The sequence below is a fragment of the Artibeus jamaicensis genome, unplaced genomic scaffold (genome assembly GCF_021234435.1).
Source record: "Artibeus jamaicensis isolate MK-2021 breed Jamaican fruit bat unplaced genomic scaffold, CSHL_Jam_final contig_3176, whole genome shotgun sequence".
Lineage (NCBI taxonomy): Eukaryota > Metazoa > Chordata > Mammalia > Chiroptera > Phyllostomidae > Artibeus > Artibeus jamaicensis.
The window spans coordinates 2,058,843-2,073,428 of NW_026521740.1; positions in this window are offsets into that span (position 1 = coordinate 2,058,843).

Here is a 14,586-nt window from a genome sequence, read left to right on the forward strand (position 1 = left end):
ATTTTCCCATCTCCCTCTATACTGATTTGGAAAAAGTCTAACCTTCCCTTGATCAAGGCCAGAACAAAAGCCAGCATCCAGAGGTTCTGCTTCCCATTAAAGCTTAGTACTATGGAACCAACGCCATCTGCTACGGGCCCTGGTAACTACTAGACCCAACATGGTCACATGCTCCTTGGCAAAAGAGAACATGCAAATGCACAGGGCAGGTGTAGGTTACCATGTGCAAGAGAGAGAGAGCTTCCTTGTTTCCCTGGGATTATATTACCTTGAGTTTGGGACAAATCAGGTGTTTTTTTTTTTGTTTTTTTGTGTTTTTTTTTTCAAAATCGCCAATCAACTTCCCAAGTTTCATGGGCTTATGATGGGCCCACACTCCCTCATTTGACCAACAGACCTCTACAGTCAAGCACGTCCCCTGTGGCTCTCCAAAAATCTGGTGCTGGAGGGTGGACAGTGGTTCTGGGGAGGTCTCCTATACTCTTAGGAATAAGTCCCTTTGGCAGCAGTCCCCCCGAGTGTGTAAATGAGTGTAAATGGGATAGCTTCCTACCAACCAAGCAGTCTTTTGCTCCCCAGTTTATTAAACTCAATGTCTAATTCCCTTTGACTCCCTTTCTTATTAATAATTTGCTAACTACCTACCTATAGTAACAGAAGCACAGTTGTTATCATGTAATATTTTAAACCTTTATAAGGGAAAAAGAATGTGTTTTGAATACATAACAAAGATTTCCTTAGCTAAAAGTTAAAACTTAAAAGACAAAGTGAGTTTCCTTCCATTTAGGCATTAAGACAGCTTATTTTGTAATAGGCACTGCATCAGTGATTAGAAAGAAGAATAAAAAAAATGCTTTGTCCCTCTTCTTTGTAAAACTCACTACTAAGTTGAGGAGAAGGTAGGAAGACATGCAGGTAAATAACTTCAATTCAATGTAATCAATAACGTACTAATATGCCATTTTATTCATCATTTACATCATTATATTTAAATAGTAATATAAATTTATGGTAGACAAGTGTTATATCTGTTTTATATATGAGTGAAATGAAGCCCATATAGTTCCCCACATGTCCCAGGATGAACACATTAACAGTTTGTAATACATAAAATTGCAGAAAACATAAATATCACTCAACAAAAATTAAATTAAAAATCAGGCCAAAAATTGATAAATGGCAATAAAATTTAATAAATTAAAGCTACACATAAAATCTGGATAAATTTCATTATCAGCCGAGAAAAAAAGTAGATTACAAAAGATTAGCATAGATAAATACATTACTAGATATAAAGATAAGATAGTTCTAATCCTATAAAGTTCAATATGCAAAATTTTTAATTTTACATATTTAATATATGTAAAATATATTAAACAATCTATTAAAAATGCATAAATAAATGGTAAAACTCCAAAGAAAAGATAAACACAAAATTTAGGCTTACAATCATCTCTAGGTAGTATTGTTTTGTTCCTTAGACTAGAATGTGATAAACATTTTTCTTTATAACTATGTTTTAGATAGTAAGAATAAATTATGATTTTTGCAATCTGACTATTTTATAGTAAAAATACTAAGAAATAAAACCTTAAAACTTAGAGAGGTTAAATATATTTTTCAAGGCAGGTGTGGAATACGTAATGTATTCCATCTGTCACACTTCACAAATGGTGTTTTCACCCACTAGGCACAGATAAACATTTAATTTATTATTGTTCTCCTTCTGCATTACCTTGATACATACTTTAAATATAAAATGCTGAATTGTCATTAATTACTGGTAATCTTCAAGTGCCAGCCAAATTAGATATAAATTCTTTAGTTAAACAGTTAAGCCAGATATTTTACTTGACAATTCCGATCTATTGACAATGACAGCCAGTGTTGCTTCAGCTGAGTGGCTATGCTAACCACAAAGAAGACTTCCAAATGAAGAATATTACTATGGAAAATAAGATATACATAACAATGAAAAAAGGGACAATTCACCAAAAAGACATTAAAATTCCACGTATTTGTACTCTTAATAACAAAGCTTCATCTTACTCAAAACAAAAACTAAAAGAAATAAATAAAAATTTCGGTTCTTACCATGTACCAAACAACTCTATTTTTCTTCAACCCTCATAAATTGATGCTTATAAAATTCTTCCTAATGTTGAATCTACTTCTTAAAATGAGAACATGTAATATAATCAATTTTAAGCAATTGACCCAAGTCGTATAGCAGAGTCTGTTCCCAAATGCAGCAATCCATCTGCCATATCACATTGGGTATTTTAAACTATATATTTTATTTTATTTACTCTCACTGCAAAACAGCGATACAGATGGCAATTAGACCATAATAACAATCTTAAATACACTATTTCAATGGATTTTTCAAAAACATCATTACCAAAGGACGAATTAAGAAAACTTAATTATGTAATTCTATTTTTGTACCCAAAGGATATTTGAGATCTAAGTTAAACTTTCTTTTATCTAAACTTCTCTCGACTGGAGAAAATTTCACAACAGTTTATATAGAGACAACAGTTATATCTCAGATATCTAATCTAATCAGTATAATGTGTGTACTTGTTAATCTAGCTAATCCTGGAAGAGTGAGTGCCAGATGCTGGAACTGTTTTACTAATGCATCAGGTATAGAAAACAAAATTTGTAATATTGTTTTTCTTCAAGATATGATTTTGATCATATATTTAGAGACATTCTGACTCTCCAATGTATCAGATTATGTACTAAATTGACAAAGGTGATCAGAACAGAATTCACCAACTTCACATCATTTTAAGGGAGAGAAATGTAGAAACCATCAAATTAGAATGTGGTTTGAATTATAGTAAAATATGAACAATGCATAATGTGGTTGGCAAGGAGGAACCGATTCATTCTGTGTTAGAACCTTACGGATAAAAGATCTGAAAAATTAATAATTAATCTGGGTAAAAAAATGGACTTCTTAATCCAAAGGGAAAACACTTGTTCAATGTAATTTAACTTCTAAATTCAGAAGAGGATACTTTAAAATTTGGGTATTAGTGTTCAAATATGTTTTCCACTACTAATAAATTTATTAAGAAGTCAGATGTTAAAGTATCTCTTCCTTAAATATTTTCTCTTATTAATACTTCCCTGAATCTGACTCTGGTTATAGCAAAATTTTTGCAAATGTTTGCAGGCTTATGATATTCATAAGCAACGTTCCATAGTAAGCGGTCTTTATTTCACTCACCTCGGTCCTTTTCTGCGTGAGACTCAGCACCAATTATCTAAATACCCCACACGTGCCTTTAGAGTTTATGTGAATAATGCTAAAAGTTTTTAATGGACATTGGTAACCTAGCTACAGAGCATATACTATTAAATATTGGAAAGTTGATACATTATCTTACCTTTTTCATTTTTACTTGGACCTTTAAGAAGAAAATAAATATAAATATTAACCAACCAGAGAGCACATACATGTTCCGGGTACTTAAGACACATTCCATGTAATGCTTCAGAATAACTTTACAGAATAAATGTTATTATAAATTTTGTGCCTATATTCACCCTTAAGGGTTTCAAGATCGTCTTCTATGCAATACTTCATATTGTGATGTTAATCACCATTTCCAGTGACAATGCAGAATATACCTCAAGACATGAATAATGTAGACTTCTAAAATTCTAAGAACCGATGTATTAGGGAACCAGTTCATGTCTGCTGATCCCCTGCTTGTCCTTTTTTTCTTTCACTCAGTCCTTTCTCTGTTGGCTTACTGTGCATTCATCTCCCACCCTAACACTAGTGTGTTTTTGTACAAGTGGGGACTTACTTTTTAAATGTATATTTTATTTAAAAACATCTCATCTCTCTCTTTCTAATTTAGAAAAAAGGACTTTGCCAGCAACAAAATACATATGCACTGAGCCAGATGCTCTGTTTCAAAGATAGAAAATATGCCATGCGTTCTTTGTAATTTCTGGAAAAATATGATTCAGACTTTTAAAATAACTCTATGGCTAAATTATCTTGAAGGTGACACTCCTGTCAGACAATTTCTGAAATAATAATCAAAGGCAAAGATGTAATCATTCTACATAGGAAAGAAATTAGTAATTATATATATACTACTATATATATATATGAGCTATTTTACTCACAGGAATCATAATATATTGTTGCAGTATAAAGAGAAAAATGTGTTAAAATGCATCATTGACCACTTTATTATTTTTAAAATTAAATGAACAAATTATACAAAACGCAATTACCATTGCAACTCTGATTTACTCTGCGGTATTCCGATTTAACAATAGCTTGTGAGATTATAAACAACTAATACATAGGAATGAATAGATAATAATTTTAGGCTTAATTGTAGACAAGAAGACTTATTACAGCAAGAAGCTATGTTTTTTTAATAGGGACTTCCTTTTTGCCTCATTTGCTTGAGAGATGCTTGCTCTATGCTTTTGAACTGAGCAGAGGTCAGAGAACTGGCCTTGTATATAGCACTGACTTGCTGTACATTTTGTTTTCATTGTTAGTAGTGGTTGCTTGAAACTTAAAGTTACACCAACTATTTTTATCATATTGGGAAAAAAGAAGAAGACATTTACAATAACATTCTAAGGGCAAATTTCGGTCATTTGGGGGGAATTCTTATTGTAACCATTTATGTGATTTTAAGCCTTAAAAATGCTTACTGTAGCTTACATAGGAATTCGAGATAAAAGTATTTAAACACATATGTGTTCAGTTCTTTATACGAACCCAAGTATGTGTTAATCTTTGTAGGATTGTTCTAAAAATTTCATTTGAATAAAATCTACCTTCTAATTGTTGACTTTCTTGGCTTTCTTAACTTTAGATATCTTCAAATGCCAACTTATGTTTTGGAATTTCATTTGTAGGTTCATGTTTAGAAAGCTTTTGTTTTGGTTTGTATTTTCTTCTTCTCTCACTTCCTACCATCTTTTTCTGCCTTTGATTGGTCTTCCATTTCCTGTGTGTGTTTATTTTGTTTTATACATCTTTCTTTTCTTCCTTTTTTTTTTTTTGGTCCCCAGGCAGCACTCTGCGCCCTGTTGCCTCAGTGAAACCCAGACCTCCCACTGTCGCTGTGGAGGTCTGGCCCTGCTGTGACATCAGTAGGTTGCAGATTTAGTCGCAAAACAGGTGAGCAACTTTGTTTAGTCCTGGTGGTGAGGCGGTGTCTGTTTCTTTTTACCTCTCTAGGCCTACAAGTTGGCATAAACCCGAAGCACTATTTGTTAGGAGATTTTGTTTGTTTTGCTTTGTAGCTACATATCAGAATGAAATTAAGGACAGATCACTTATTTTGGAAAAGCCAACTGTTGAGAGCTCAGGACACTGGAACAGCCAGCTGGAGCGTTCTGTGTGGGGAGAAAATTCCGCCTCTCACCACAGCCAGCATGAATTTGCCAAGTCATAGAAAAGATCAATCTTGGACATGGCAGCTCTACTCAGCCAAAGCCTTCAGATGACTGCAGGCCTGGCCAGTGTCATGAATAAAACCTCGTGAGAGATAATGAGCCAGATCACCCAAACCACTTCAGATTTCCTGACCCATAGAAACTGTGAGATATTGCTTATTGTTTCAAGCTACTAAATTTTGGGGTCATTTGTTACAAAGCAATAGACAACACACGCCCATCTACATCTTTTTATTCATCTATTTCTCCCTTGCAACTTTGTCTGTCAATGCATAGATCTATATCTCTTTGGCAAAGAGCACTTAAGACACATTATTAATTGTAATAAAATGTAACTATCCATGTAAATTTATTTTATATTTAAATCCTATTTAATGCCTTAGTCTTTTATAAAGATTTCTTGAAAATAGATCTGAAAATAGATATAAACTAAAAACGTAGCAATTATATAGTAATCATTTCTTAGATAACATCATTAGGTTTTGGTTGCAAATTTGCAGAAGGTGTTAATGAGATATAAATTACAAAAAGTAACACCTAAATACTGGGCTAGGACAAAGTGCTGTCACTAGATCTCTGAATTATACTTCTTCTATAAATGGTTTACTGAAGAAATTATATTTACTTACTAGTTACATGTATTTTAAAACTCTGCTACTATTAATAGGCTTTTGGAGACAGTATTCCCAGACTTCGTAGACTAAGTAAACATTCTAAACCATTAAGAATTGCTCACAAAATGCTCTCGCTGGGAAAGGACTCAGTGTAAACACAGATATGGAGATAGCAGGAATGTTTTAACAAGAGCAAACCCTCTTTTTGCTATACCGCTTTGCAATCCGCATGGTCTGCAGTTGAAGCTACATGGCAGTCCATGTGCAGATTCAGCACAAATACACACATTTCCTGGAACAAATAACCAGATTATAACTGTACAGTGAGGACAAGGTCTCAAAGACAACTTTTAACTTGTGCCCATTTCTGGTGTATTAATCAGTACTCTTGACTAGAGATGACCAAAACCTAACTCAAGCAAGCTTAAGCAAAAAATTAAATGCATTATCTGATGAAACTAAACAGATAAAATACCCACCAGGGATCTATCTCTCTGTAATTCTAGAATCCACTTTCTGAACTTTCACTTAATTCTCAAACAGGCAGTCTTCATTTGTCAGCAAAGACACTGAAAAGCCAGCCACGTATAATGTTATTTATGTCATGTGCCTGCTATTGAACCAATCACATGGTGTGGGAGTATTTGGGCCTCCTTGAGATCAGAGCCAAAACCTATTCTTGATAAGGTGTGGGGAACCCAGGGAGGGGGTCATCCACTTCAAAAGCACACTAACTGAGCAAGAGGGGAGGCTGGAGAGACAGAACCCTAGATGCTGTGCAGGTGCTATATAAATTACATCTAACGTTGTAATATTAAAAGTGCAGAACTCTAGGTGCCACCTTAGACCTATCAAATCAGAAAGTCAGAAAGAATGAGTATTTAATGAATAGTTCCACATACTAACATTTGAGAGCTAGAATAGTTTTATTTTTTTGCTATTCTCTTTCCCATGTTTAGAACTATGATACTTAACTGAGGGATTTGTCTAAAATTTGCTAAAGTGCCATTTACTCATGGACTGTATATTCTGATATTCAAAACATCTTTTGGAATAACCTGCTGCTCTTGTGTTACCTCTTGGTTTCACTTATAAGCTAATATTAAAACATGTCTTTCACAATTCTCCATAGTCACCATATCTTATCTTGCTTTTGCCTTCCAACATGAGAACACAGGTCTTCAAAATCTTGTCCTAAAATGTTAGCATATAAAAAGCACTAAAATGATTACTATCATCATTTTTGTATGTTCAGTTATTGTTGACACAGGAGTAATTATATGTAATTAATATAGATCACTAAAATGAATATAAAAATATTTACTACTTTTATGGCCTTTTTAGATAAGCTTATTGAAGTAGCAAATCAGCAGAATATAAAAATGTCTTGCATCATACTTTTTTATGATGAATAAGACACTATAGAGAAAATCATATCAACCAGAAAAGAAATTTTTAAATTATGCACTTTTATCTTGCACATTGTGTAGGAAAATATGCAGGCATATTCTACCAGACATAATTACAAGACAAATGCAAAAATGTGAATTTTTATAAAACTGTACTTTTGTAAAATTTGAAAAGTAAATAGCCATGGACTTCAATAAATGAAGTATCATAACAACTTGAAGAGATCAGCTTTTCCATCTATCTTCTCTTTTGAGTAAATTTTTAACATTTTATTTTTTTGTGTCAAGATATTTCACATCTGAAGAAAAAATTGTCCTTAAACAAGATAATAGCTAACCCGATTTTAGAACTTCTCCAGATTCTTAGTTAACAGTCTCATCTAAGATTTCATATCTAATCAGGGGGATACAATCAAAGGATATATTTACTTTACTCTTAATTTATACAGTAGATACTCTCTTAAGTTGCCACAAAAAAAAAATTCACCCTACATGTTAACATGGAATATCAACTATGTTCTCCATGGAACACTGAATTCTGGTGGCTTCTTGTCTACTCTTTCATAAATCCATGTTCTGCTTCCAACGAGTTGATTGATCTCTTTATGTCAAGTTCTTATTGTGACTACATGATTTTTAAGTAAATGTGTTGAGGTGGCATTGGTTAATAAAATTACACAAATTTCAAGTATACAATTCTATGATGCATCATGTTTATCACATTGTATACCTACCACCAAAGTCAAATCTATCACTGTATATTTGACTCATTTTACCCTTTACTACCTCCCTACCCTTTCACCTCTGGTAGCCACCATACTGTTGTCTATGTCTATGAGTTTTTTGTTTGTTTTTCTTTCTTGTTCAGTTGTTGCTTTTAGTTTTATATCCCACATATGAGTGAAATCTACTTGTTAATTCCCTATCCTGTCACCACTGGGAAATTTACTTAAAAATGCACTCAAATTAGAAACAGATGTAAAAATGTTGGGGTTATTTTTTAAATTAGAGAGAAATTCTACAAATAATTACATTGTAATTCCCTTAGGTTTTCACTCACTCTAATTAAAATAAAAGTGAATGTGACACATAGGTTATTAGGGATATGGATATTCAAGAAATATCTGGAGGACAACCAAGTGCACACATGTTAAAATAGGCTTTGCTTTATCTCAAAATATTGGTCAAAGAATGCACATGTGTGTGAATTTATCATGTAGTTTCGAATTCACAATTCACTCACTGCGAGTCTGCAAAGTTAGACCCAACGCCTACCTCCCATTTGTCTTCATTCTCTCCGGAGGTATATTTCCTATTACATTTCCCCCTACCAATGAGACAGTTTCTAAAAACAAGTGAATAAAAATGCTAGGACACCACAGGAGGTGATGACTAACTTGGTGAAAGCTATGTAGTTAATATTAATAGATGTCATCCTATTTTATTACTCACTATAAATCCTTTGAGAATAATAATTCACCAATTAGCCAAATTAATTCTTCTAGTGATCCATGGATTAAATGAAGAACTTTAAGAAATTATATCTTGGATGGTGCCATGGAGACATTTAATTCTTTACAGCTTGACTTTAATATCAAGCCACATGTGGTCCCCCTTAGTCACTATAAATTGGACTACATTTATTACTCACATATCAAAATGAAAAGTAATGACTTAAGAAATAATGATATTCTCATGAGAAGTAAACATTTACTATTTTGAAAAGAACTGAATCAAAATAAAATGGTATACATGCCCTTTTCTCTCTGGAATTTTTAGTCTCCTCTGCTCTCTCCTTTGTGTTTTCTTTTTTCCCAAGGTTGAATATGAAAAATAATTGGTTTTTAATAAAGTTTTATCATTAAATGTTTTCATTATGTCTAGAAGATGAAAAGTATTTAATATTATCATCATACTAACTTCACAAAGTCTGCTGGTTGGAGGTGGGTGCAAATAACAACTCTTCTGAAAAGGTGTAGGCTTGGCTCTTGAACCACTCTGTGGGAAGCCGACATTTCAACATTAAAGTTCAATGCCTTGAAGCATTGTTCTAGTCATAACAAACAGTCTCATTTGCAAAATCCTGGCAACACTTTCTAGCCATTAGAATGTGCTGTATATTCCCTTATTTTCAGCCTGGAAAGCTTTCATTAATTCATAAAAGAAGTTTTTCAGCTGAGAGAATTGGAAGCTGACAGAGCAAACAACAAAAACAGGTCCACTCATTTCCTAGCTGAAAGACTTGACCGGATTCATCAGCATCTGAATTACTTCTGAAAATTTTCACCCATCACTGATTACCATATATGTTTTTAAATGTATTATTTCAGATGCATATTTCCATAGCTTTCATCCACTTGTGTTTGGCAGAAGATTTTATTTACAATATTCTAAGAATAGTTTATTTTAATTTGCTTTAATGTTATAATTTTTCTCTTTTGGAGGTTACAAATAGAGTCACAGTAAAAGAACTGTCCAGAACAACAAGATACTCTGTAATATGAAGCTGCTCAGGGTTTATCCAGTAAGCTTTTTCTTAGCCACAGTCTTATCAAGGTCATGAAAAGGAAAGAGTAAGACATTGCACCACTTGCAGCTAAGTAATTATTGATAAGGGAAAGAAAAGTAGCTCTCCCACAGTCATTAGAGTTTTCCAAAATATGAAATGTTTTATATAATTTCCTGTAAAATTGTACAATATAAAAAAAGTGTTTACTTTTTCAATCGAGATTTAATAAATGGAAAAATTGCATAAAATGCACTAATCTTTAATCTGTGCCTCAGAAATATTTAATTACATATACACTTAATCACTAAGTAGATGAAGCTATAGAACATTGCCTTAAGATACATTAAAATGCCTCCTTTCCACCCACACCACCTTGCAGAATACATAGATTTATTCTGACCTCTGACCACCGATTATTCTGACTTCTGCCACCATCAATGTGCTTTGCCTCTTTTAAAATGAATATAAATTGAATATATCAGTGTGTACTTTTGATTTTGTTTTCTTCAGTTAGTGTAATAGTTTTGAGATTGATCCATCATGTGGTACCAGTATTTTTTTGTCTTTAATTGCTGTGTAGCAATTCATCTTATTATCATAATACAGTTTTTAAAAGCTTATTTTTAAAAGCTTTATTCATGATTTTGAAAAGTCACATACCATAAAATTCACTGCTTTAAATTGCTAAATTTGGTGGTTTTAGCACATTCTCAGAGTTGTGCAATTATCTCCACTAATGTTAGAACATTTTCTTCCTTCCAAGAAGAAATCTCATGCACTTTAACAGTCAGTCCTCACCACTTCTTCCCCTCACCCTGGAACCACATTTCCACTTTCTATCTCTATTCATTTTTCTATTCTGGACATTCAAGCACATGGAATTATACAATATGTACAATTATTTGTTCATTCATATACCTGTGGATGAACACTGAGTTGTTTCCAGTTTGGGGCTACTAATATGAATAATGCTGTTATGAAAATTGTTGTATATGCCTTTTTGTGATCATTCATTTTAACTTATGGATTAATTGTAAATTTTGATGATGAGAAATTGGAGAAATTTTTTTCGAAATGGCCATACATATTTTCAATACATCCAGGCATGTATGAAAGTTCCAGTCAGTTGCACCATAACCCCTAGAACACATAACTTCCCAACATCAGTGCAGTGTTCATTTAAATATTAGACTATGTCATCCATCCAAGATAGAGGCATAGGTAGATACACTTTGCCTCCTCGAACAGCCCAAAGAAGGATAACAACCCATTTAAAAACAAAAATCAATCAGAATCCCCAGAAATCAAACTCTATAGAAGTCTGATAACCAAGGAGATAAGAGGAAACATTCATCCCGACTGGTAGAAGAGGCAAAAATGGGCAGCTGGCATGTAAGAAATGCACAGCAAGTAGGTGGCTGACAGACCTAGAGGTCCCACATTCACATGCAGATAAACTGGAAGGAACACTTGGGGAGCAAGAGAGACTGTGCAATCCATAGTTCCAGCACTGGGAAAAGAAAATTTCAAAACCTCTCACTGTAAAGACCTGTGGGGGTTTGAGCAGCAGGAGAAACTGCCAGTCTCACAGGAGAGACTATTGGCGGTGCCCATGGGATCTTAAAATATACACAAGCCCAGCAACCCAGGAATCAGCACCAGAGCAATACCTGAAAGGGCACAATTCACTTGTGGGAAGCAGGGGAAATGACTGAAAGCAGAATGAGAGCCCAGCAAGTAGCATTTTTCCCTCTCTGACCCCTCCCTTACATGCGGTACCACAACACAGCTATGTGGGTTGCCCCACCTTGGCAAATACCTAAGGCTCTGCCCCTTACAATGTAACATGTGTGCCAATACAAAGAAATATGGTTTAAATGAAAGAACAGATCAAAACTTCAGAAAAAGAACTAAGTGATGAGGGGACAGCCAACCTATCAGATGCAGAATTCAAAACACTGGTAATCAGGTTGCTCACAGAAATGATCAAGAAAAGATACAAAATAAAGGAAGAAGTGAAGGCCATGCAAAGTGAAATAAATAAAAATATACATGGAACCAACGAAGAAGGAAAAGAAACCAGGACTCAAATCAATGATTTGGGACATAAGGAAGAAATAAACATTCAACCAAAAGAAAATGAAAAAAACATGAATTCAAAAAATGAAGAGAGGTTTAGGAACCTCTGGGACAACTGTAAATGTTCCAACATCCGAATCATAAGGGTGTCAGAAGGAGAAGAGGAAAAACAAGAAATTAAAATCTTGTTTAAAGCAATAATGAAAGAAAATTTCCCCAATCTGGTGAAGAAAATAGACTTTTTGGAAGTCTAGGAAGTTCAGAGAGTCCAGTGAAGTTAGATCCAAGGAAGCACACACCAAGGCACATCAAAATTACATTACTCAAGATTAAAGATAAAGAGAAAAATTTTCAAAGCAGCAAGAGGTAAGGAGACAGTTACCTACAAAGGAGTTCCCATAAGACTATCAGCTGACTTCTCAAAACAGACCTTACAGGAAAGAAGGGGCTGGGAAGAAGTATTCAAAGTCATGAAAAGCAAGTACCTATATCCAAGATTACTCTATCCAGCAAAACTATCATTTAGAATGGAAGAGCAAATAAAGTGCTTCCCAGACAAGGTCAAGTTAAAGGAGTTCATCATCTCCAAACCCTTATTATATAAAATTTTAAAGGGACTTATCTAAGAAAGGGAAGAAGATCAAATCAATGAACAGTAACATGGCAACAAACCCACATCTATCAACAACTGAACCTAAAACAACAACAGACTAAGCAAACAACTAAAACAAGAACAGATTCACAAAAATGGAGATCACATGGAGGGTTATCAGCAGAGAGGGGGAGAAGAGAGAATGGGGGAAATGGTATAGGGAGTAAGAAGCATAATTGGTAGGTTCAAAATAGACAGGGGGAGGTTGAGAACAGTGTAAGAAATAGAGAAGCCAAAGAACTTATATAAATGACCCATGGATGTGAACTAAGGGGACGAATGCTGGAGGGAAGGGGGTATAGGACAGAGTTGGGGAAAAAGGAGAAAAAAATGGGACAACTGTAATAGCATAATCAAGAAAATATACTTAAAACAACAATAACAAAAAACGAAAAGTGAAATGAATCCCATATAGTAAAAATATAAATAAATTATAAATAAATAAATAAATCATGCATTATGTCTATTGAGTTGTCTTCACCACATTGGATGGTATTCATTATAATTTAATTCCTGTTGGGAGGCTTTAATATATACTTATTATTTTCATTTTATACAATGCGTGTAGTTTTTCTTTTTATTTTCTTAATATCTTCTGATGATGAAATCATTTCAACTTTTATAATGTTAAATATATTTTTGTTCTGTAGATAGTGCTTTATATGTGTAGTGTCTAACATCTTAGCTTATACCACGTCTGTATTTTTTCTTCTAAATTTTTAGCTTTTACTTTATTCACTTAAATCTACAATGGGTTATGAACTTATTTTTGTATTTGGTGTCACGAAAAAGGTGAGGTTTAGTACTTGATGGAAATCAATTGTTTTATTACCATTTGATAAAAAGAACTACTTTAATACTATTTTTGAAAATCAATTGACCACATATAGTGGTGTACTTGTACATACCCTGTTCTGGAAAAGTTCATTGAGGTATATATACTGTCTTGAAAGTAATAACTTCATTATAAGAGTTGAAAACGAATAGTGAAATTCTCCAACCTTGTTCATTTTAAAAATTGTTTTTGTCTATTCACTTTCTTTTTTTCTTTCAAGTGTAGTCATTAAACCAGCCTGTTTATTTCTAAGAAAAAGATGATAGGGATTTAATTGGGATCATTGTAAATTCATGAATCAATTTCAGGAGAATTGGTATTGGCAATACTAAGTCCTGTAATTCATGATTATGATGACTCTCTCCATTTAGGTCTCTTTAATTTCTATAAACATGGGTTATGCTTTTCATTGTAAAAGTCTTATACATCAATTGTTAAGTGTTTTTGATTATTTGGTAAGAAGCAAATGACTGGCAGAAAATATATTTAAATCACATATCCAACAAAGGACTGAATCCTGAATATGTAAAGAATGCTAAAGCACATAAGAAGGTTTGGGAGGCCCTGGTTGGTATATCTCAGTGGATTGAGCGCAGGCCTGCAAACCAGAGAATTGCAGTTTCATTCCCAGTCAGGGCACATGCCTGGGTTGCAGACCAGTTCCCAGCAGGGAACGCACAACAGGCAACCATACATTGATATTTCTCCCCCTTTCTCCTTCCCTTCCCCTCTAAAGATAAATAAAAGAAATAAAAAATCTTTAAAAAATTATTTTGAAAAAGGTTTGGGAGGGAAATTGCAATGTATGTTGTTTGTGGTCATAATTACACGAATGTCTCCATATTTAAAACTTGTAATACTACACAATAAAATATTTTACTTATTATTATTACTATTAATCTTTATTAAAAATAAAAATATATTAGGTTATTGCTATTGTTTTTAATGATCATTAACATTACATATATTAACATGCATAATTTCCATTTAGGGGTTCTTTACTCTTTCCTTAAGTTTTCTGCTTTCACCCAGGATCA